The 18,051-nt window shown below is 39.8% G+C and overlaps 27 non-coding genes across 27 annotated transcripts; all 27 read right to left on the bottom strand.

Moving 5' to 3' along the window:
- Nucleotides 1-67: 67 nt before the first annotated feature.
- TRNAF-GAA (transfer RNA phenylalanine (anticodon GAA)) lies at nucleotides 68-140 on the bottom strand. The gene has a single exon. It is a non-coding gene; the product is annotated as a tRNA-Phe (tRNA).
- Nucleotides 141-663: 523 nt separating this feature from the next.
- TRNAF-GAA (transfer RNA phenylalanine (anticodon GAA)) lies at nucleotides 664-736 on the bottom strand. Its single transcript has one exon. It is a non-coding gene; the product is annotated as a tRNA-Phe (tRNA).
- Nucleotides 737-1,256: 520 nt separating this feature from the next.
- On the bottom strand, nucleotides 1,257-1,329 carry TRNAF-GAA (transfer RNA phenylalanine (anticodon GAA)). Its single transcript has one exon. It is a non-coding gene; the product is annotated as a tRNA-Phe (tRNA).
- Nucleotides 1,330-1,841: 512 nt separating this feature from the next.
- Nucleotides 1,842-1,914, bottom strand: TRNAF-GAA (transfer RNA phenylalanine (anticodon GAA)). The gene has a single exon. It is a non-coding gene; the product is annotated as a tRNA-Phe (tRNA).
- A 1,115-nt stretch (nucleotides 1,915-3,029) lies between these two features.
- Nucleotides 3,030-3,102, bottom strand: TRNAF-GAA (transfer RNA phenylalanine (anticodon GAA)). Its single transcript has one exon. It is a non-coding gene; the product is annotated as a tRNA-Phe (tRNA).
- A 519-nt stretch (nucleotides 3,103-3,621) lies between these two features.
- Nucleotides 3,622-3,695, bottom strand: TRNAI-AAU (transfer RNA isoleucine (anticodon AAU)). Its single transcript has one exon. It is a non-coding gene; the product is annotated as a tRNA-Ile (tRNA).
- A 520-nt stretch (nucleotides 3,696-4,215) lies between these two features.
- TRNAF-GAA (transfer RNA phenylalanine (anticodon GAA)) lies at nucleotides 4,216-4,288 on the bottom strand. The gene has a single exon. It is a non-coding gene; the product is annotated as a tRNA-Phe (tRNA).
- A 324-nt stretch (nucleotides 4,289-4,612) lies between these two features.
- TRNAF-GAA (transfer RNA phenylalanine (anticodon GAA)) lies at nucleotides 4,613-4,685 on the bottom strand. Its single transcript has one exon. It is a non-coding gene; the product is annotated as a tRNA-Phe (tRNA).
- A 1,115-nt stretch (nucleotides 4,686-5,800) lies between these two features.
- On the bottom strand, nucleotides 5,801-5,873 carry TRNAF-GAA (transfer RNA phenylalanine (anticodon GAA)). The gene has a single exon. It is a non-coding gene; the product is annotated as a tRNA-Phe (tRNA).
- A 519-nt stretch (nucleotides 5,874-6,392) lies between these two features.
- TRNAI-AAU (transfer RNA isoleucine (anticodon AAU)) lies at nucleotides 6,393-6,466 on the bottom strand. The gene has a single exon. It is a non-coding gene; the product is annotated as a tRNA-Ile (tRNA).
- Nucleotides 6,467-6,986: 520 nt separating this feature from the next.
- TRNAF-GAA (transfer RNA phenylalanine (anticodon GAA)) lies at nucleotides 6,987-7,059 on the bottom strand. The gene has a single exon. It is a non-coding gene; the product is annotated as a tRNA-Phe (tRNA).
- Nucleotides 7,060-7,383: 324 nt separating this feature from the next.
- Nucleotides 7,384-7,456, bottom strand: TRNAF-GAA (transfer RNA phenylalanine (anticodon GAA)). Its single transcript has one exon. It is a non-coding gene; the product is annotated as a tRNA-Phe (tRNA).
- A 1,115-nt stretch (nucleotides 7,457-8,571) lies between these two features.
- On the bottom strand, nucleotides 8,572-8,644 carry TRNAF-GAA (transfer RNA phenylalanine (anticodon GAA)). The gene has a single exon. It is a non-coding gene; the product is annotated as a tRNA-Phe (tRNA).
- A 519-nt stretch (nucleotides 8,645-9,163) lies between these two features.
- Nucleotides 9,164-9,237, bottom strand: TRNAI-AAU (transfer RNA isoleucine (anticodon AAU)). The gene has a single exon. It is a non-coding gene; the product is annotated as a tRNA-Ile (tRNA).
- A 520-nt stretch (nucleotides 9,238-9,757) lies between these two features.
- Nucleotides 9,758-9,830, bottom strand: TRNAF-GAA (transfer RNA phenylalanine (anticodon GAA)). The gene has a single exon. It is a non-coding gene; the product is annotated as a tRNA-Phe (tRNA).
- A 324-nt stretch (nucleotides 9,831-10,154) lies between these two features.
- On the bottom strand, nucleotides 10,155-10,227 carry TRNAF-GAA (transfer RNA phenylalanine (anticodon GAA)). The gene has a single exon. It is a non-coding gene; the product is annotated as a tRNA-Phe (tRNA).
- A 919-nt stretch (nucleotides 10,228-11,146) lies between these two features.
- Nucleotides 11,147-11,219, bottom strand: TRNAF-GAA (transfer RNA phenylalanine (anticodon GAA)). The gene has a single exon. It is a non-coding gene; the product is annotated as a tRNA-Phe (tRNA).
- Nucleotides 11,220-11,739: 520 nt separating this feature from the next.
- Nucleotides 11,740-11,812, bottom strand: TRNAF-GAA (transfer RNA phenylalanine (anticodon GAA)). Its single transcript has one exon. It is a non-coding gene; the product is annotated as a tRNA-Phe (tRNA).
- Nucleotides 11,813-12,135: 323 nt separating this feature from the next.
- Nucleotides 12,136-12,208, bottom strand: TRNAF-GAA (transfer RNA phenylalanine (anticodon GAA)). Its single transcript has one exon. It is a non-coding gene; the product is annotated as a tRNA-Phe (tRNA).
- A 522-nt stretch (nucleotides 12,209-12,730) lies between these two features.
- TRNAF-GAA (transfer RNA phenylalanine (anticodon GAA)) lies at nucleotides 12,731-12,803 on the bottom strand. Its single transcript has one exon. It is a non-coding gene; the product is annotated as a tRNA-Phe (tRNA).
- A 115-nt stretch (nucleotides 12,804-12,918) lies between these two features.
- On the bottom strand, nucleotides 12,919-12,991 carry TRNAF-GAA (transfer RNA phenylalanine (anticodon GAA)). Its single transcript has one exon. It is a non-coding gene; the product is annotated as a tRNA-Phe (tRNA).
- A 1,115-nt stretch (nucleotides 12,992-14,106) lies between these two features.
- Nucleotides 14,107-14,179, bottom strand: TRNAF-GAA (transfer RNA phenylalanine (anticodon GAA)). The gene has a single exon. It is a non-coding gene; the product is annotated as a tRNA-Phe (tRNA).
- Nucleotides 14,180-14,698: 519 nt separating this feature from the next.
- TRNAI-AAU (transfer RNA isoleucine (anticodon AAU)) lies at nucleotides 14,699-14,772 on the bottom strand. The gene has a single exon. It is a non-coding gene; the product is annotated as a tRNA-Ile (tRNA).
- A 520-nt stretch (nucleotides 14,773-15,292) lies between these two features.
- Nucleotides 15,293-15,365, bottom strand: TRNAF-GAA (transfer RNA phenylalanine (anticodon GAA)). The gene has a single exon. It is a non-coding gene; the product is annotated as a tRNA-Phe (tRNA).
- Nucleotides 15,366-15,689: 324 nt separating this feature from the next.
- Nucleotides 15,690-15,762, bottom strand: TRNAF-GAA (transfer RNA phenylalanine (anticodon GAA)). Its single transcript has one exon. It is a non-coding gene; the product is annotated as a tRNA-Phe (tRNA).
- A 1,115-nt stretch (nucleotides 15,763-16,877) lies between these two features.
- TRNAF-GAA (transfer RNA phenylalanine (anticodon GAA)) lies at nucleotides 16,878-16,950 on the bottom strand. The gene has a single exon. It is a non-coding gene; the product is annotated as a tRNA-Phe (tRNA).
- Nucleotides 16,951-17,469: 519 nt separating this feature from the next.
- Nucleotides 17,470-17,543, bottom strand: TRNAI-AAU (transfer RNA isoleucine (anticodon AAU)). Its single transcript has one exon. It is a non-coding gene; the product is annotated as a tRNA-Ile (tRNA).
- Nucleotides 17,544-18,051: the final 508 nt, after the last annotated feature.

Genomic DNA, 18,051 nt, shown 5'->3' on the forward strand with positions numbered 1-18,051 from the left:
CAAAAGAAACATTGAATTTTGTGAATTCCACTCATTCTCCTTTTCTGACTTCCAAAAAAAGCACATTTGTTGAAACCAGGAATTGAACCAAGGACCTTCAGATCTTCAGTCTGACGCTCTCCCAACTGAGCTATTTCAGCAGATGTTTGACCACAGCAATGAACAAACTGATAGACTTGCCCTTTCAGAAAATACCATCAAAAGAAACATTGAATTTTATGAAATCCTCTCATTCTCCTTTTCTGACTTCCAAAAAACAAGCACGTTTGCTGGAACTAGGAATTGAACCAAGGACCTTCAGATCTTCAGACTGACACACTCCCAACTGAGCTATATCAGCAGATGCTTGACACCAGCAATGAACCAACTGAAAGACTTGCCCTTTCAGAAAACAGCATCAAAAGAAACATTGAAATTTGTGAATTCCTCTCATTCTCCTTTGCTGACTTCCAAAAAAAGCAGATTTGCTGAAACCAGGAATTGAACCAAAGACCTTCAGATCTTCAGTCTGACAGTCTCCCAACTGAGCTATTTCAGCAGATATTTGATTGCATTAATGAACGAACTGACAGACTTGCCCTTTCTGAAAACACCATCAAAGGAAACATTGAATGTTGTGAAATCCTCTCATTCTCCTTTTCTGACTTCCAAAAAAAGAACGTTTGCTGAAACCAGGAATTGAACCAAGGACCTTCAGATCTTCAGTCTGACACTCTCCCAACTGAGCTATTTCAGCAGATGCTTTATCAAATCAATGAACGAACTGAAAGACTTGCCCTTACAGAAAACACCATCAAAAGAAACATCGAATTTTGTGAATTCCTCTCATTCTCCTTCACTGACTTCCAAAAAAAGCACGTTTGCTGAAACCAGGAATTGAACCAGTGACCTTCACATCTTCAGTCTGACACTCTCCCAACTGAGCTATTTCAGGAGGTGTGTGACCACAGCAATGAACAAACTGAAAGTCTTGCCCTTTCAGAAAACACCTTCAAAAGAAACATTGAAATTTGTGAATTCCTCTCATTCTCCTTCACTGACTTCCAAAAAAGCATGTTTGCTGAAACCAGGAATTGAACGAGTGACCTTCAGATCTTCAGTCTGATGCTCTCCCAACTGAGCTATTTCAGCCAATGTTTGACCATAGCAATGAACGAACTGAAAGACTTGCCCTTTCAGGAAATACCATCAAAAGAAACATTGAATTTTGTGAATTCCACTCATTCTCCTTTTCTGACTTCCAAAAAAAGCACATTTGTTGAAACCAGGAATTGAACCAAGGACCTTCAGATCTTCAGTCTGACGCTCTCCCAACTGAGCTATTTCAGCAGATATTTGACCATAGCAATGAACAAACTGATAGACTTGCCCTTTCAGAAAATACCATCAAAAGAAACATTGAATTTTGTGAATTCCTCTCATTCTCCTTCACTGACTTCCAAAAAAAGCACGTTTGCTGAAACCAGGAATTGAACGAGTGACCTTCAGATCTTCAGTCTGACGCTCTCCCAACTGAGCTATTTCAGGAGGTGTGTGGCCACAGCAATGAACAAACTGAAAGTCTTGCCCTTTCAGAAAACACCTTCAAAAGAAACATTGAAATTTGTGAAGTCCTCTCATTCCCCTTTTCGGACTTCCAAAAAAAGAACATTTGCTGAAACCAGGAATTGAACTAGGGACCTTCTAGATCTTCAGTCTGATGCTCTCCCAACTGAGCTATTTCAGCCAATGCTTGACCATAGCAATGAATGAACTGAAAGACTTGAAATACCATCAAAAGAAACATTGAATTTTGTGAATTCCCCTCATTCTCCTTTTCTGACTTCCAAAAAAAGCACATTTGCTGAAACCAGGAATTGAACCAAGGACCTTCAGATCTTCAGTCTGATGCTCTCCCAACTGAGCAATTTCAGCAGATATTTGACCACATCAATGAACGAACTGACAGACTTGCCCTTTCTGAAAACACCATCAAAGGAAACATTGAATGTTGTGAAAACCTCTCATTCTCCTTTTCTGACTTCCAAAAAAAGCACATTTGCATGAAACCAGGAATTGAACCAAAGCCCTTCAGATCTTCAATCTCATGTTCTACCAAATGAGCTATTTTAACAGATATTTTATCAAACCAATGAACGAACTGAAAGACTTGCCCTTACAGAAAACACCATCAAAAGAAACATCGAATTTTGTGAATTCCTCTCATTCTCCTTTACTGACTTCCAAAAAAGCACGTTTGCTGAAACCAGGAATTGAACCAGTGACGTTCAGATCTTCAGTCTGACGCTCTCCCAACTGAGCTATTTCAGGAGGTGTGTGACCACAGCAATGAACAAACTGAAAGTCTTGCCCTTTCAGAAAACACCTTCAAAAGAAACATTGAAATTTGTGAATTCCTCTCATTCTCCTTTTCGGACTTCCAAAAAACGAACATTTGATGAAACCAGGAATTTGAACCAGGGACCTTCAGATCTTCAGTCTGATGCTCTCCCAACTGAGCTATTTCAGCAGGTGTTTGACAATAGCAATGAACGAACTGAAAGACCTGCACTTTTTGAAAACACCATCAAAAGAAACATTGAAATTTGTGAATTCTTCTCATTCTCCTTTACTGACTTCCAAAAAAAGCACGCTTGTTGAAACTAGGAATTGAACCAGGGACCTTCAGATCTATCAGTTGACCCTCTCCCAACTGAGCTATTTCAGCAGATGTTTGACCATAACAATGAACTAACTGATAGACTTGCCCTTTCAGAAAACACCATCAAAGGAAACATTGAATTTTGTGAATTCCTCTCATTCTCCTTTTCTGATTTCCAAAACAGCACGTTTGCTGAAATCTGGAATTGAACCAAGGACCTTCAGATCTTCAGACTGACACATGCCCAACTGAGCTATTTCAGCAGATGTTTGACCCCAGCAATGAACGAACTGAAAGACTTGCCCTTTCAGAAAATACCATCAAAGGAAACATTGAATTTTGGGAATTCCTCTCATTCTCCTTTTCTGACTTCCAAAAAAAGCACATTTGCTGAAACCAGGAATTGAACCAAGGACCTTCAGATCTTCAGTCTGACGCTTTCCCAACTGAGCTATTTCAGCAGATATTTGACCACAGCAATGAACGGACTGATAGACTTGCCCCTTCAGAAAATACCATCAAAAGAAACATTGAATTTTGTGAAATCTGCTCATTCTCCTTTTTCTGACTTCCAAAGAAAGCACCTTTGCTGAAACCAGGAATTGAACCAAAGACCTTCAGATCTTCAGTCTGACACTCTCCCAACTGAGCTATTTCAGCAGATATTTGACCACATTAATGAACGAACTGACAGACTTGCCCTTTCTGAAAACACCATCAAAGGAAACATTGAATGTTGTGAAATCCTCTCATTCTCCTTTTCTGACTTCCAAAAAAAGCACATTTGCTGAAACCAGGAATTCAACAAGGAACCTTCAGATCTTCAGTCTGATGCTCTCCCAACTGAGCGATTTCAGCAGGTGTTCGACAATAGCAATGAACGAACTGAAAGACCTGCACTTTTTGAAAACCCCATCAAAAGAAACTGAAATTTGTGAATTCCTCTCATTCTCCTTTCTGACTTCCAAAAAAAGAACGTTTGCTGAAACCAGGAATTGAACCAAGGACCTTCAGATCTATTAGTCTGACACTCTCCCAACTGAGCTATTTCAGCAGATGCTTTATCAAATCAATGAACGAACTGAAAGACTTGCCCTTACAGAAAACACCATCAAAAGAAACATCGAATTTTGTGAATTCCTCTCATTCTCCTTCACTGACTTCCAAAAAAAGCACGTTTGCTGAAACCAGGAATTGAACCAGTGACCTTCAGATCTTCAGTCTGACGCTCTCCCAACTGAGATATTTCAGGAGGTGTGTGACCACAGCAATGAACAAACTGAAAGTCTTGCCCTTTCAGAAAACACCTTCAAAAGAAACATTGAAATTTGTGAATTCCTCTCATTCTCCTTCACTGACTTCCAAAAAAAGCACGTTTGCTGAAACCAGGAATTGAACGAGTGACCTTCAGATCTTCAGTCTGATGCTCTCCCAACTGAGCTATTTCAGCCAATGTTTGACCATAGCAATGAATGAACTGAAAGACTTGCCCTTTCAGGAAATACCATCAAAAGAAACATTGAATTTTGTGAATTCCACTCATTCTCCTTTCTGACTTCCAAAAAAAGCACATTTGTTGAAACCAGGAATTGAACCAAGGACCTTCAGATCTTCAGTCTGACGCTCTCCCAACTGAGCTATTTCAGCAGATATTTGACCACAGCAATGAACAAACTGATAGACTTGCCCTTTCAGAAAATACCATCAAAAGAAACATTGAATTTTGTGAAATCCTCTCATTCTCCTTTTCTGACTTCCAAAAAAAAGCACGTTTGCTGGAAGTAGGAATTGAACCAAGGACCTTCAGATCTTCAGACTGACACACTCCCAACTGAGCTATTTCAGCAGATGCTTCACACCAGCAATGAACCAACTGAAAGACTTGCCCTTTCAGAAAACAGCATCAAAAGAAACATTGAAATTTGTGAATTCCTCTCATTCTCCTTTTCTGACTTCCAAAAAAAGCAGATTTGCTGAAATCAGGAATTGAACCAAAGACCTTCAGATCTTCAGTCTGACGCTCTCCCAACTGAGCTATTTCAGCAGATATTTGACCGCATTAATGAACGAACTGACAGACTTGCCCTTTCTGAAAACACCATCAAAGGAAACATTGAATGTTGTGAATTCCTCTCATTCTCCTTTTCTGACTTCCAAAAAAAGCAGATTTGCTGAAACCAGGAATTGAACCAAAGACCTTCAGATCTTCAGTCTGACACTCTCCCAACTGAGCTATTTCAGCAGATATTTGACTGCATTAATGAACGAACTGACAGACTTGCCCTTTCTGAAAACACCATCAAAGGAAACATTGAATGTTGTGAAATCCTCTCATTCTCCTTTTCTGACTTCCAAAAAAAGCACATTTGCTGAAACCAGGAATTCAACAAGGAACCTTCAGATCTTCAGTCTGATGCTCTCCCAACTGAGCGATTTCAGCAGGTGTTCGACAATAGCAATGAACGAACTGAAAGACCTGCACTTTTTGAAAACCCCATCAAAAGAAACATTGAAATTTGTGAATTCCTCTCATTCTCCTTTTCTGACTTCCAAAAAACGAACATTTGATGAAACCAGGAATTTGAACCAGGGACCTTCAGATCTTCAGTCTGATGCTCTCCCAACTGAGCTATTTCAGCAGGTGTTTGACAATAGCAATGAACGAACTGAAAGACCTGCACTTTTTGAAAACACCATCAAAAGAAACATTGAAATTTGTGAATTCTTCTCATTCTCCTTTACTGACTTCCAAAAAAAGCACGCTTGTTGAAACTAGGAATTGAACCAGGGACCTTCAGATCTATCAGTTGACCCTCTCCCAACTGAGCTATTTCAGCAGATGTTTGACCATAACAATGAACTAACTGATAGACTTGCCCTTTCAGAAAACACCATCAAAGGAAACATTGAATTTTGTGAATTCCTCTCATTCTCCTTTTCTGATTTCCAAAACAGCACGTTTGCTGAAATCTGGAATTGAACCAAGGACCTTCAGATCTTCAGACTGACACATGCCCAACTGAGCTATTTCAGCAGATGTTTGACCCCAGCAATGAACGAACTGAAAGACTTGCCCTTTCAGAAAATACCATCAAAGGAAACATTGAATTTTGGGAATTCCTCTCATTCTCCTTTTCTGACTTCCAAAAAAAGCACATTTGCTGAAACCAGGAATTGAACCAAGGACCTTCAGATCTTCAGTCTGACGCTTTCCCAACTGAGCTATTTCAGCAGATATTTGACCACAGCAATGAACGGACTGATAGACTTGCCCCTTCAGAAAATACCATCAAAAGAAACATTGAATTTTGTGAAATCTGCTCATTCTCCTTTTTCTGACTTCCAAAGAAAGCACCTTTGCTGAAACCAGGAATTGAACCAAAGACCTTCAGATCTTCAGTCTGACACTCTCCCAACTGAGCTATTTCAGCAGATATTTGACCACATTAATGAACGAACTGACAGACTTGCCCTTTCTGAAAACACCATCAAAGGAAACATTGAATGTTGTGAAATCCTCTCATTCTCCTTTTCTGACTTCCAAAAAAAGCACATTTGCTGAAACCAGGAATTCAACAAGGAACCTTCAGATCTTCAGTCTGATGCTCTCCCAACTGAGCGATTTCAGCAGGTGTTCGACAATAGCAATGAACGAACTGAAAGACCTGCACTTTTTGAAAACCCCATCAAAAGAAACTGAAATTTGTGAATTCCTCTCATTCTCCTTTCTGACTTCCAAAAAAAGAACGTTTGCTGAAACCAGGAATTGAACCAAGGACCTTCAGATCTATTAGTCTGACACTCTCCCAACTGAGCTATTTCAGCAGATGCTTTATCAAATCAATGAACGAACTGAAAGACTTGCCCTTACAGAAAACACCATCAAAAGAAACATCGAATTTTGTGAATTCCTCTCATTCTCCTTCACTGACTTCCAAAAAAAGCACGTTTGCTGAAACCAGGAATTGAACCAGTGACCTTCAGATCTTCAGTCTGACGCTCTCCCAACTGAGATATTTCAGGAGGTGTGTGACCACAGCAATGAACAAACTGAAAGTCTTGCCCTTTCAGAAAACACCTTCAAAAGAAACATTGAAATTTGTGAATTCCTCTCATTCTCCTTCACTGACTTCCAAAAAAAGCACGTTTGCTGAAACCAGGAATTGAACGAGTGACCTTCAGATCTTCAGTCTGATGCTCTCCCAACTGAGCTATTTCAGCCAATGTTTGACCATAGCAATGAATGAACTGAAAGACTTGCCCTTTCAGGAAATACCATCAAAAGAAACATTGAATTTTGTGAATTCCACTCATTCTCCTTTCTGACTTCCAAAAAAAGCACATTTGTTGAAACCAGGAATTGAACCAAGGACCTTCAGATCTTCAGTCTGACGCTCTCCCAACTGAGCTATTTCAGCAGATATTTGACCACAGCAATGAACAAACTGATAGACTTGCCCTTTCAGAAAATACCATCAAAAGAAACATTGAATTTTGTGAAATCCTCTCATTCTCCTTTTCTGACTTCCAAAAAAAAGCACGTTTGCTGGAAGTAGGAATTGAACCAAGGACCTTCAGATCTTCAGACTGACACACTCCCAACTGAGCTATTTCAGCAGATGCTTCACACCAGCAATGAACCAACTGAAAGACTTGCCCTTTCAGAAAACAGCATCAAAAGAAACATTGAAATTTGTGAATTCCTCTCATTCTCCTTTTCTGACTTCCAAAAAAAGCAGATTTGCTGAAATCAGGAATTGAACCAAAGACCTTCAGATCTTCAGTCTGACGCTCTCCCAACTGAGCTATTTCAGCAGATATTTGACCGCATTAATGAACGAACTGACAGACTTGCCCTTTCTGAAAACACCATCAAAGGAAACATTGAATGTTGTGAATTCCTCTCATTCTCCTTTTCTGACTTCCAAAAAAAGCAGATTTGCTGAAACCAGGAATTGAACCAAAGACCTTCAGATCTTCAGTCTGACACTCTCCCAACTGAGCTATTTCAGCAGATATTTGACTGCATTAATGAACGAACTGACAGACTTGCCCTTTCTGAAAACACCATCAAAGGAAACATTGAATGTTGTGAAATCCTCTCATTCTCCTTTTCTGACTTCCAAAAAAAGCACATTTGCTGAAACCAGGAATTCAACAAGGAACCTTCAGATCTTCAGTCTGATGCTCTCCCAACTGAGCGATTTCAGCAGGTGTTCGACAATAGCAATGAACGAACTGAAAGACCTGCACTTTTTGAAAACCCCATCAAAAGAAACATTGAAATTTGTGAATTCCTCTCATTCTCCTTTTCTGACTTCCAAAAAACGAACATTTGATGAAACCAGGAATTTGAACCAGGGACCTTCAGATCTTCAGTCTGATGCTCTCCCAACTGAGCTATTTCAGCAGGTGTTTGACAATAGCAATGAACGAACTGAAAGACCTGCACTTTTTGAAAACACCATCAAAAGAAACATTGAAATTTGTGAATTCTTCTCATTCTCCTTTACTGACTTCCAAAAAAAGCACGCTTGTTGAAACTAGGAATTGAACCAGGGACCTTCAGATCTATCAGTTGACCCTCTCCCAACTGAGCTATTTCAGCAGATGTTTGACCATAACAATGAACTAACTGATAGACTTGCCCTTTCAGAAAACACCATCAAAGGAAACATTGAATTTTGTGAATTCCTCTCATTCTCCTTTTCTGATTTCCAAAACAGCACGTTTGCTGAAATCTGGAATTGAACCAAGGACCTTCAGATCTTCAGACTGACACATGCCCAACTGAGCTATTTCAGCAGATGTTTGACCCCAGCAATGAACGAACTGAAAGACTTGCCCTTTCAGAAAATACCATCAAAGGAAACATTGAATTTTGGGAATTCCTCTCATTCTCCTTTTCTGACTTCCAAAAAAAGCACATTTGCTGAAACCAGGAATTGAACCAAGGACCTTCAGATCTTCAGTCTGACGCTTTCCCAACTGAGCTATTTCAGCAGATATTTGACCACAGCAATGAACGGACTGATAGACTTGCCCCTTCAGAAAATACCATCAAAAGAAACATTGAATTTTGTGAAATCTGCTCATTCTCCTTTTTCTGACTTCCAAAGAAAGCACCTTTGCTGAAACCAGGAATTGAACCAAAGACCTTCAGATCTTCAGTCTGACACTCTCCCAACTGAGCTATTTCAGCAGATATTTGACCGCATTAATGAACGAACTGACAGACTTGCCCTTTCTGAAAACACCATCAAAGGAAACATTGAATGTTGTGAAATCCTCTCATTCTCCTTTTCTGACTTCCAAAAAAAGCACATTTGCTGAAACCAGGAATTCAACAAGGAACCTTCAGATCTTCAGTCTGATGCTCTCCCAACTGAGCGATTTCAGCAGGTGTTCGACAATAGCAATGAACGAACTGAAAGACCTGCACTTTTTGAAAACCCCATCAAAAGAAACTGAAATTTGTGAATTCCTCTCATTCTCCTTTCTGACTTCCAAAAAAAGAACGTTTGCTGAAACCAGGAATTGAACCAAGGACCTTCAGATCTATTAGTCTGACACTCTCCCAACTGAGCTATTTCAGCAGATGCTTTATCAAATCAATGAACGAACTGAAAGACTTGCCCTTACAGAAAACACCATCAAAAGAAACATCGAATTTTGTGAATTCCTCTCATTCTCCTTCACTGACTTCCAAAAAAAGCACGTTTGCTGAAACCAGGAATTGAACCAGTGACCTTCAGATCTTCAGTCTGACGCTCTCCCAACTGAGATATTTCAGGAGGTGTGTGACCACAGCAATGAACAAACTGAAAGTCTTGCCCTTTCAGAAAACACCTTCAAAAGAAACATTGAAATTTGTGAATTCCTCTCATTCTCCTTCACTGACTTCCAAAAAAAGCACGTTTGCTGAAACCAGGAATTGAACGAGTGACCTTCAGATCTTCAGTCTGATGCTCTCCCAACTGAGCTATTTCAGCCAATGTTTGACCATAGCAATGAATGAACTGAAAGACTTGCCCTTTCAGGAAATACCATCAAAAGAAACATTGAATTTTGTGAATTCCACTCATTCTCCTTTCTGACTTCCAAAAAAAGCACATTTGTTGAAACCAGGAATTGAACCAAGGACCTTCAGATCTTCAGTCTGACGCTCTCCCAACTGAGCTATTTCAGCAGATATTTGACCACAGCAATGAACAAACTGATAGACTTGCCCTTTCAGAAAATACCATCAAAAGAAACATTGAATTTTGTGAAATCCTCTCATTCTCCTTTTCTGACTTCCAAAAAAAAGCACGTTTGCTGGAAGTAGGAATTGAACCAAGGACCTTCAGATCTTCAGACTGACACACTCCCAACTGAGCTATTTCAGCAGATGCTTCACACCAGCAATGAACCAACTGAAAGACTTGCCCTTTCAGAAAACAGCATCAAAAGAAACATTGAAATTTGTGAATTCCTCTCATTCTCCTTTTCTGACTTCCAAAAAAAGCAGATTTGCTGAAATCAGGAATTGAACCAAAGACCTTCAGATCTTCAGTCTGACGCTCTCCCAACTGAGCTATTTCAGCAGATATTTGACCGCATTAATGAACGAACTGACAGACTTGCCCTTTCTGAAAACACCATCAAAGGAAACATTGAATGTTGTGAAATCCTCTCATTCTCCTTTTCTGACTTCCAAAAAAAGCACATTTCCTGAAACCAGGAATTGAACCAAAGACCTTCAGATCTTCAGTCTGATGCTTTACCAAATGAGCTATTTTAGCAGATATTTTATCAAAGCAATGAACGAACTGAAAGACTTGCCCTTACAGAAAACACCATCAAAAGAAACATCGAATTTTGTGAATTCCTCTCATTCTCCTTTACTGACTTCAAGAAAAAGAACGTTTGCTGAAACCAGGAATTGAACCAAGGGCTTTAAAGATCTTTAGTCTGACGCTCTCCCAACAGAGCTATTTCAGCAGATATTTGACCACACCAATGAACGAACTGATGGACTTGCACTTTCAGAAAACACCTTCAAAAGAAACATTGAAATTTGTGAATTCCTCTCATTCTCCTTTTCGGACTTCCAAAAAAAGCACGTTTGCTGAAACCAGGAATTGAACCAGTGACCTTCAGATCTTCAGTCTGACGCTCTCCCAACTGAGCTATTTCAGGAAGTGTGTGACCACAGCAATGAACAAACTGAAAGCCTTGCCCTTTCAGAAAACACCTTCAAAAGAAACATTGAAATTTGTGAATTCTACTCATTCTCCTTTTGCTGACTTCCAAAAAAAGCACATTTGCTGAAACCAGGAATTGAACCAAGGATCTTCAGATCTTCAGTCTGATGCTCTCCCAACTGAGCGATTTCAGCAGGTGTTCGACAATAGCAATGAACGAACTGAAAGACCTGCACTTTTTGAAAACACCATCAAAAGAAACATTGAAATTTGTGAATTCCTCTCATTCTCCTTTTCTGACTTCCAAAAAAAGAACGTTTGCTGAAACCAGGAATTGAACCAGGGACCTTCAGATCTTCAGTCTGACGCTCTCCCAACTGAGCTATTTCAGCAGATATTTGACCACAGCAATGAACAAACTGATAGACTTGCCCTTTCAGAAAATACCATCAAAAGAAACATTGAAATTTGTGAATTCCTCTCATTCTCCTTTTCGGACTTCCAAAAAAAGCACGTTTGCTGAAACCAGGAATTGAACCAGTGACCTTCAGATCTTCAGTCTGACGCTCTCCCAACTGAGCTATTTCAGGAGGTGTGTGACCACAGCAATGCACAAACTGAAAGCCTTGCCCTTTCAGAAAACACCTTCAAAAGAAACATTGAAATTTGTGAATACTACTCATTCTCCTTTCTGACTTCCAAAAAAAGCACATTTGCTGAAACCAGGAATTCAACAAGGAACCTTCAGATCTTCAGTCTGATGCTCTCCCAACTGAGCGATTTCAGCAGGTGTTCGACAATAGCAATGAACGAACTGAAAGACCTGCACTTTTTGAAAACCCCATCAAAAGAAACATTGAAATTTGTGAATTCCTCTCATTCTCCTTTTCTGACTTCCAAAAAAAGAACGTTTGCTGAAACCAGGAATTGAACCAAGGACCTTCAGATCTTCAGTCTGACACTCTCCCAACTGAGCTATTTCAGCAGATGCTTTATCAAACCAATGAACGAACTGAAAGACTTGCCCTTACAGAAAACACCATCAAAAGAAACATCGAATTTTGTGAATTCCTCTCATTCTCCTTCACTGATTTCCAAAAAAAGCACGTTTGCTGAAACCAGGAATTGAACCAGTGACCTTCACATCTTCAGTCTGACGCTCTCCCAACTGAGCTATTTCAGGAGGTGTGTGGCCACAGCAATGAACAAACTGAAAGTCTTGCCCTTTCAGAAAACACCTTCAAAAGAAACATTGAAATTTGTGAATTCCTCTCATTCCCCTTTTCGGACTTCCAAAAAAAGAACATTTGCTGAAACCAGGAATTGAACCAGGGACCTTCAGATCTTCAGTCTGATGCTCTCCCAACTGAGCTATTTCAGCCAATGTTTGACCATAGCAATGAACGAACTGAAAGACTTGCCCTTTCAGGAAATACCATCAAAAGAAACATTGAATTTTGTGAATTCCACTCATTCTCCTTTTCTGACTTCCAAAAAAAAGCACATTTGTTGAAACCAGGAATTGAACCAAGGACCTTCAAGTCTTCAGTCTGACGCTCTCCCAACTGAGCTATTTCAGCAGATATTTGACCACAGCAATGAACAAACTGATAGACTTGCCCTTTCAGAAAATACCATCAAAAGAAACATTGAAATTTGTGAATTCCTCTCATTCTCCTTTTCGGACTTCCAAAAAAAGCACGTTTGCTGAAACCAGGAATTGAACCAGTGACCTTCAGATCTTCAGTCTGATGCTCTCCCAACTGAGCTATTTCAGGAGGTGTGTGGCCACAGCAATGAACAAACTGAAAGTCTTGCCCTTTCAGAAAACACCTTCAAAAGAAACATTGAAATTTGTGAAGTCCTCTCATTCCCCTTTTCGGACTTCCAAAAAAAGAACATTTGCTGAAACCAGGAATTGAACTAGGGACCTTCAGATCTTCAGTCTGATGCTCTCCCAACTGAGCTATTTCAGCCAATGCTTGACCATAGCAATGAATGAACTGAAAGACTTGAAATACCATCAAAAGAAACATTGAATTTTGTGAATTCCCCTCATTCTCCTTTTCTGACTTCCAAAAAAAGCACATTTGCTGAAACCAGGAATTGAACCAAGGACCTTCAGATCTTCAGTCTGATGCTCTCCCAACTGAGCAATTTCAGCAGATATTTGACCACATCAATGAACGAACTGACAGACTTGCCCTTTCTGAAAACACCATCAAAGGAAACATTGAATGTTGTGAAAACCTCTCATTCTCCTTTTCTGACTTCCAAAAAAAGCACATTTGCATGAAACCAGGAATTGAACCAAAGCCCTTCAGATCTTCAATCTCATGTTCTACCAAATGAGCTATTTTAACAGATATTTTATCAAACCAATGAACGAACTGAAAGACTTGCCCTTACAGAAAACACCATCAAAAGAAACATCGAATTTTGTGAATTCCTCTCATTCTCCTTTACTGACTTCCAAAAAAGCACGTTTGCTGAAACCAGGAATTGAACCAGTGACGTTCAGATCTTCAGTCTGACGCTCTCCCAACTGAGCTATTTCAGGAGGTGTGTGACCACAGCAATGAACAAACTGAAAGTCTTGCCCTTTCAGAAAACACCTTCAAAAGAAACATTGAAATTTGTGAATTCCTCTCATTCTCCTTTTCGGACTTCCAAAAAACGAACATTTGATGAAACCAGGAATTTGAACCAGGGACCTTCAGATCTTCAGTCTGATGCTCTCCCAACTGAGCTATTTCAGCAGGTGTTTGACAATAGCAATGAACGAACTGAAAGACCTGCACTTTTTGAAAACACCATCAAAAGAAACATTGAAATTTGTGAATTCTTCTCATTCTCCTTTACTGACTTCCAAAAAAAGCACGCTTGTTGAAACTAGGAATTGAACCAGGGACCTTCAGATCTATCAGTTGACCCTCTCCCAACTGAGCTATTTCAGCAGATGTTTGACCATAACAATGAACTAACTGATAGACTTGCCCTTTCAGAAAACACCATCAAAGGAAACATTGAATTTTGTGAATTCCTCTCATTCTCCTTTTCTGATTTCCAAAACAGCACGTTTGTTGAAATCTGGAATTGAACCAAGGACCTTCAGATCTTCAGACTGACACATGCCCAACTGAGCTATTTCAGCAGATGTTTGACCCCAGCAATGAACGAACTGAAAGACTTGCCCTTTCAGAAAATACCATCAAAGGAAACATTGAATTTTGGGAATTCCTCTCATTCTCCTTTTCTGACTTCCAAAAAAAGCACATTTGCTGAAACCAGGAATTGAACCAAGGACCTTCAGATCTTCAGTCTGACGCTTTCCCAACTGAGCTATTTCAGCAGATATTTGACCACAGCAATGAACGGACTGATAGACTTGCCCCTTCAGAAAATACCATCAAAAGAAACATTGAATTTTGTGAAATCTGCTCATTCTCCTTTTTCTGACTTCCAAAGAAAGCACCTTTGCTGAAACCAGGAATTGAACCAAAGACCTTCAGATCTTCAGTCTGACACTCTCCCAACTGAGCTATTTCAGCAGATATTTGACCGCATTAATGAACGAACTGACAGACTTGCCCTTTCTGAAAACACCATCAAAGGAAACATTGAATGTTGTGAAATCCTCTCATTCTCCTTTTCTGACTTCCAAAAAAAGCACATTTGCTGAAACCAGGAATTCAACAAGGAACCTTCAGATCTTCAGTCTGATGCTCTCCCAACTGAGCGATTTCAGCAGGTGTTCGACAATAGCAATGAACGAACTGAAAGACCTGCACTTTTTGAAAACCCCATCAAAAGAAACTGAAATTTGTGAATTCCTCTCATTCTCCTTTCTGACTTCCAAAAAAAGAACGTTTGCTGAAACCAGGAATTGAACCAAGGACCTTCAGATCTATTAGTCTGACACTCTCCCAACTGAGCTATTTCAGCAGATGCTTTATCAAATCAATGAACGAACTGAAAGACTTGCCCTTACAGAAAACACCATCAAAAGAAACATCGAATTTTGTGAATTCCTCTCATTCTCCTTCACTGACTTCCAAAAAAAGCACGTTTGCTGAAACCAGGAATTGAACCAGTGACCTTCAGATCTTCAGTCTGACGCTCTCCCAACTGAGATATTTCAGGAGGTGTGTGACCACAGCAATGAACAAACTGAAAGTCTTGCCCTTTCAGAAAACACCTTCAAAAGAAACATTGAAATTTGTGAATTCCTCTCATTCTCCTTCACTGACTTCCAAAAAAAGCACGTTTGCTGAAACCAGGAATTGAACGAGTGACCTTCAGATCTTCAGTCTGATGCTCTCCCAACTGAGCTATTTCAGCCAATGTTTGACCATAGCAATGAATGAACTGAAAGACTTGCCCTTTCAGGAAATACCATCAAAAGAAACATTGAATTTTGTGAATTCCACTCATTCTCCTTTCTGACTTCCAAAAAAAGCACATTTGTTGAAACCAGGAATTGAACCAAGGACCTTCAGATCTTCAGTCTGACGCTCTCCCAACTGAGCTATTTCAGCAGATATTTGACCACAGCAATGAACAAACTGATAGACTTGCCCTTTCAGAAAATACCATCAAAAGAAACATTGAATTTTGTGAAATCCTCTCATTCTCCTTTTCTGACTTCCAAAAAAAAGCACGTTTGCTGGAAGTAGGAATTGAACCAAGGACCTTCAGATCTTCAGACTGACACACTCCCAACTGAGCTATTTCAGCAGATGCTTCACACCAGCAATGAACCAACTGAAAGACTTGCCCTTTCAGAAAACAGCATCAAAAGAAACATTGAAATTTGTGAATTCCTCTCATTCTCCTTTTCTGACTTCCAAAAAAAGCAGATTTGCTGAAATCAGGAATTGAACCAAAGACCTTCAGATCTTCAGTCTGACGCTCTCCCAACTGAGCTATTTCAGCAGATATTTGACCGCATTAATGAACGAACTGACAGACTTGCCCTTTCTGAAAACACCATCAAAGGAAACATTGAATGTTGTGAATTCCTCTCATTCTCCTTTTCTGACTTCCAAAAAAAGCAGATTTGCTGAAACCAGGAATTGAACCAAAGACCTTCAGATCTTCAGTCTGACACTCTCCCAACTGAGCTATTTCAGCAGATATTTGACTGCATTAATGAACGAACTGACAGACTTGCCCTTTCTGAAAACACCATCAAAGGAAACATTGAATGTTGTGAAATCCTCTCATTCTCCTTTTCTGACTTCCAAAAAAAGCACATTTGCTGAAACCAGGAATTCAACAAGGAACCTTCAGATCTTCAGTCTGATGCTCTCCCAACTGAGCGATTTCAGCAGGTGTTCGACAATAGCAATGAACGAACTGAAAGACCTGCACTTTTTGAAAACCCCATCAAAAGAAACATTGAAATTTGTGAATTCCTCTCATTCTCCTTTTCTGACTTCCAAAAAACGAACATTTGATGAAACCAGGAATTTGAACCAGGGACCTTCAGATCTTCAGTCTGATGCTCTCCCAACTGAGCTATTTCAGCAGGTGTTTGACAATAGCAATGAACGAACTGAAAGACCTGCACTTTTTGAAAACACCATCAAAAGAAACATTGAAATTTGTGAATTCTTCTCATTCTCCTTTACTGACTTCCAAAAAAAGCACGCTTGTTGAAACTAGGAATTGAACCAGGGACCTTCAGATCTATCAGTTGACCCTCTCCCAACTGAGCTATTTCAGCGGATGTTTGACCATAACAATGAACTAACTGATAGACTTGCCCTTTCAGAAAACACCATCAAAGGAAACATTGAATTTTGTGAATTCCTCTCATTCTCCTTTTCTGATTTCCAAAACAGCACGTTTGCTGAAATCTGGAATTGAACCAAGGACCTTCAGATCTTCAGACTGACACATGCCCAACTGAGCTATTTCAGCAGATGTTTGACCCCAGCAATGAACGAACTGAAAGACTTGCCCTTTCAGAAAATACCATCAAAGGAAACATTGAATTTTGGGAATTCCTCTCATTCTCCTTTTCTGACTTCCAAAAAAAGCACATTTGCTGAAACCAGGAATTGAACCAAGGACCTTCAGATCTTCAGTCTGACGCTTTCCCAACTGAGCTATTTCAGCAGATATTTGACCACAGCAATGAACGGACTGATAGACTTGCCCCTTCAGAAAATACCATCAAAAGAAACATTGAATTTTGTGAAATCTGCTCATTCTCCTTTTTCTGACTTCCAAAGAAAGCACCTTTGCTGAAACCAGGAATTGAACCAAAGACCTTCAGATCTTCAGTCTGACACTCTCCCAACTGAGCTATTTCAGCAGATATTTGACCGCATTAATGAACGAACTGACAGACTTGCCCTTTCTGAAAACACCATCAAAGGAAACATTGAATGTTGTGAAATCCTCTCATTCTCCTTTTCTGACTTCCAAAAAAAGCACATTTGCTGAAACCAGGAATTCAACAAGGAACCTTCAGATCTTCAGTCTGATGCTCTCCCAACTGAGCGATTTCAGCAGGTGTTCGACAATAGCAATGAACGAACTGAAAGACCTGCACTTTTTGAAAACCCCATCAAAAGAAACTGAAATTTGTGAATTCCTCTCATTCTCCTTTCTGACTTCCAAAAAAAGAACGTTTGCTGAAACCAGGAATTGAACCAAGGACCTTCAGATCTATTAGTCTGACACTCTCCCAACTGAGCTATTTCAGCAGATGCTTTATCAAATCAATGAACGAACTGAAAGACTTGCCCTTACAGAAAACACCATCAAAAGAAACATCGAATTTTGTGAATTCCTCTCATTCTCCTTCACTGACTTCCAAAAAAAGCACGTTTGCTGAAACCAGGAATTGAACCAGTGACCTTCAGATCTTCAGTCTGACGCTCTCCCAACTGAGATATTTCAGGAGGTGTGTGACCACAGCAATGAACAAACTGAAAGTCTTGCCCTTTCAGAAAACACCTTCAAAAGAAACATTGAAATTTGTGAATTCCTCTCATTCTCCTTCACTGACTTCCAAAAAAAGCACGTTTGCTGAAACCAGGAATTGAACGAGTGACCTTCAGATCTTCAGTCTGATGCTCTCCCAACTGAGCTATTTCAGCCAATGTTTGACCATAGCAATGAATGAACTGAAAGACTTGCCCTTTCAGGAAATACCATCAAAAGAAACATTGAATTTTGTGAATTCCACTCATTCTCCTTTCTGACTTCCAA

The sequence above is a fragment of the Myxine glutinosa genome, chromosome 8 (genome assembly GCF_964187855.1).
Source record: "Myxine glutinosa chromosome 8, kmMyxGlut1.1, whole genome shotgun sequence".
NCBI classification, from domain to species: Eukaryota; Metazoa; Chordata; class Myxini; order Myxiniformes; family Myxinidae; genus Myxine; species Myxine glutinosa.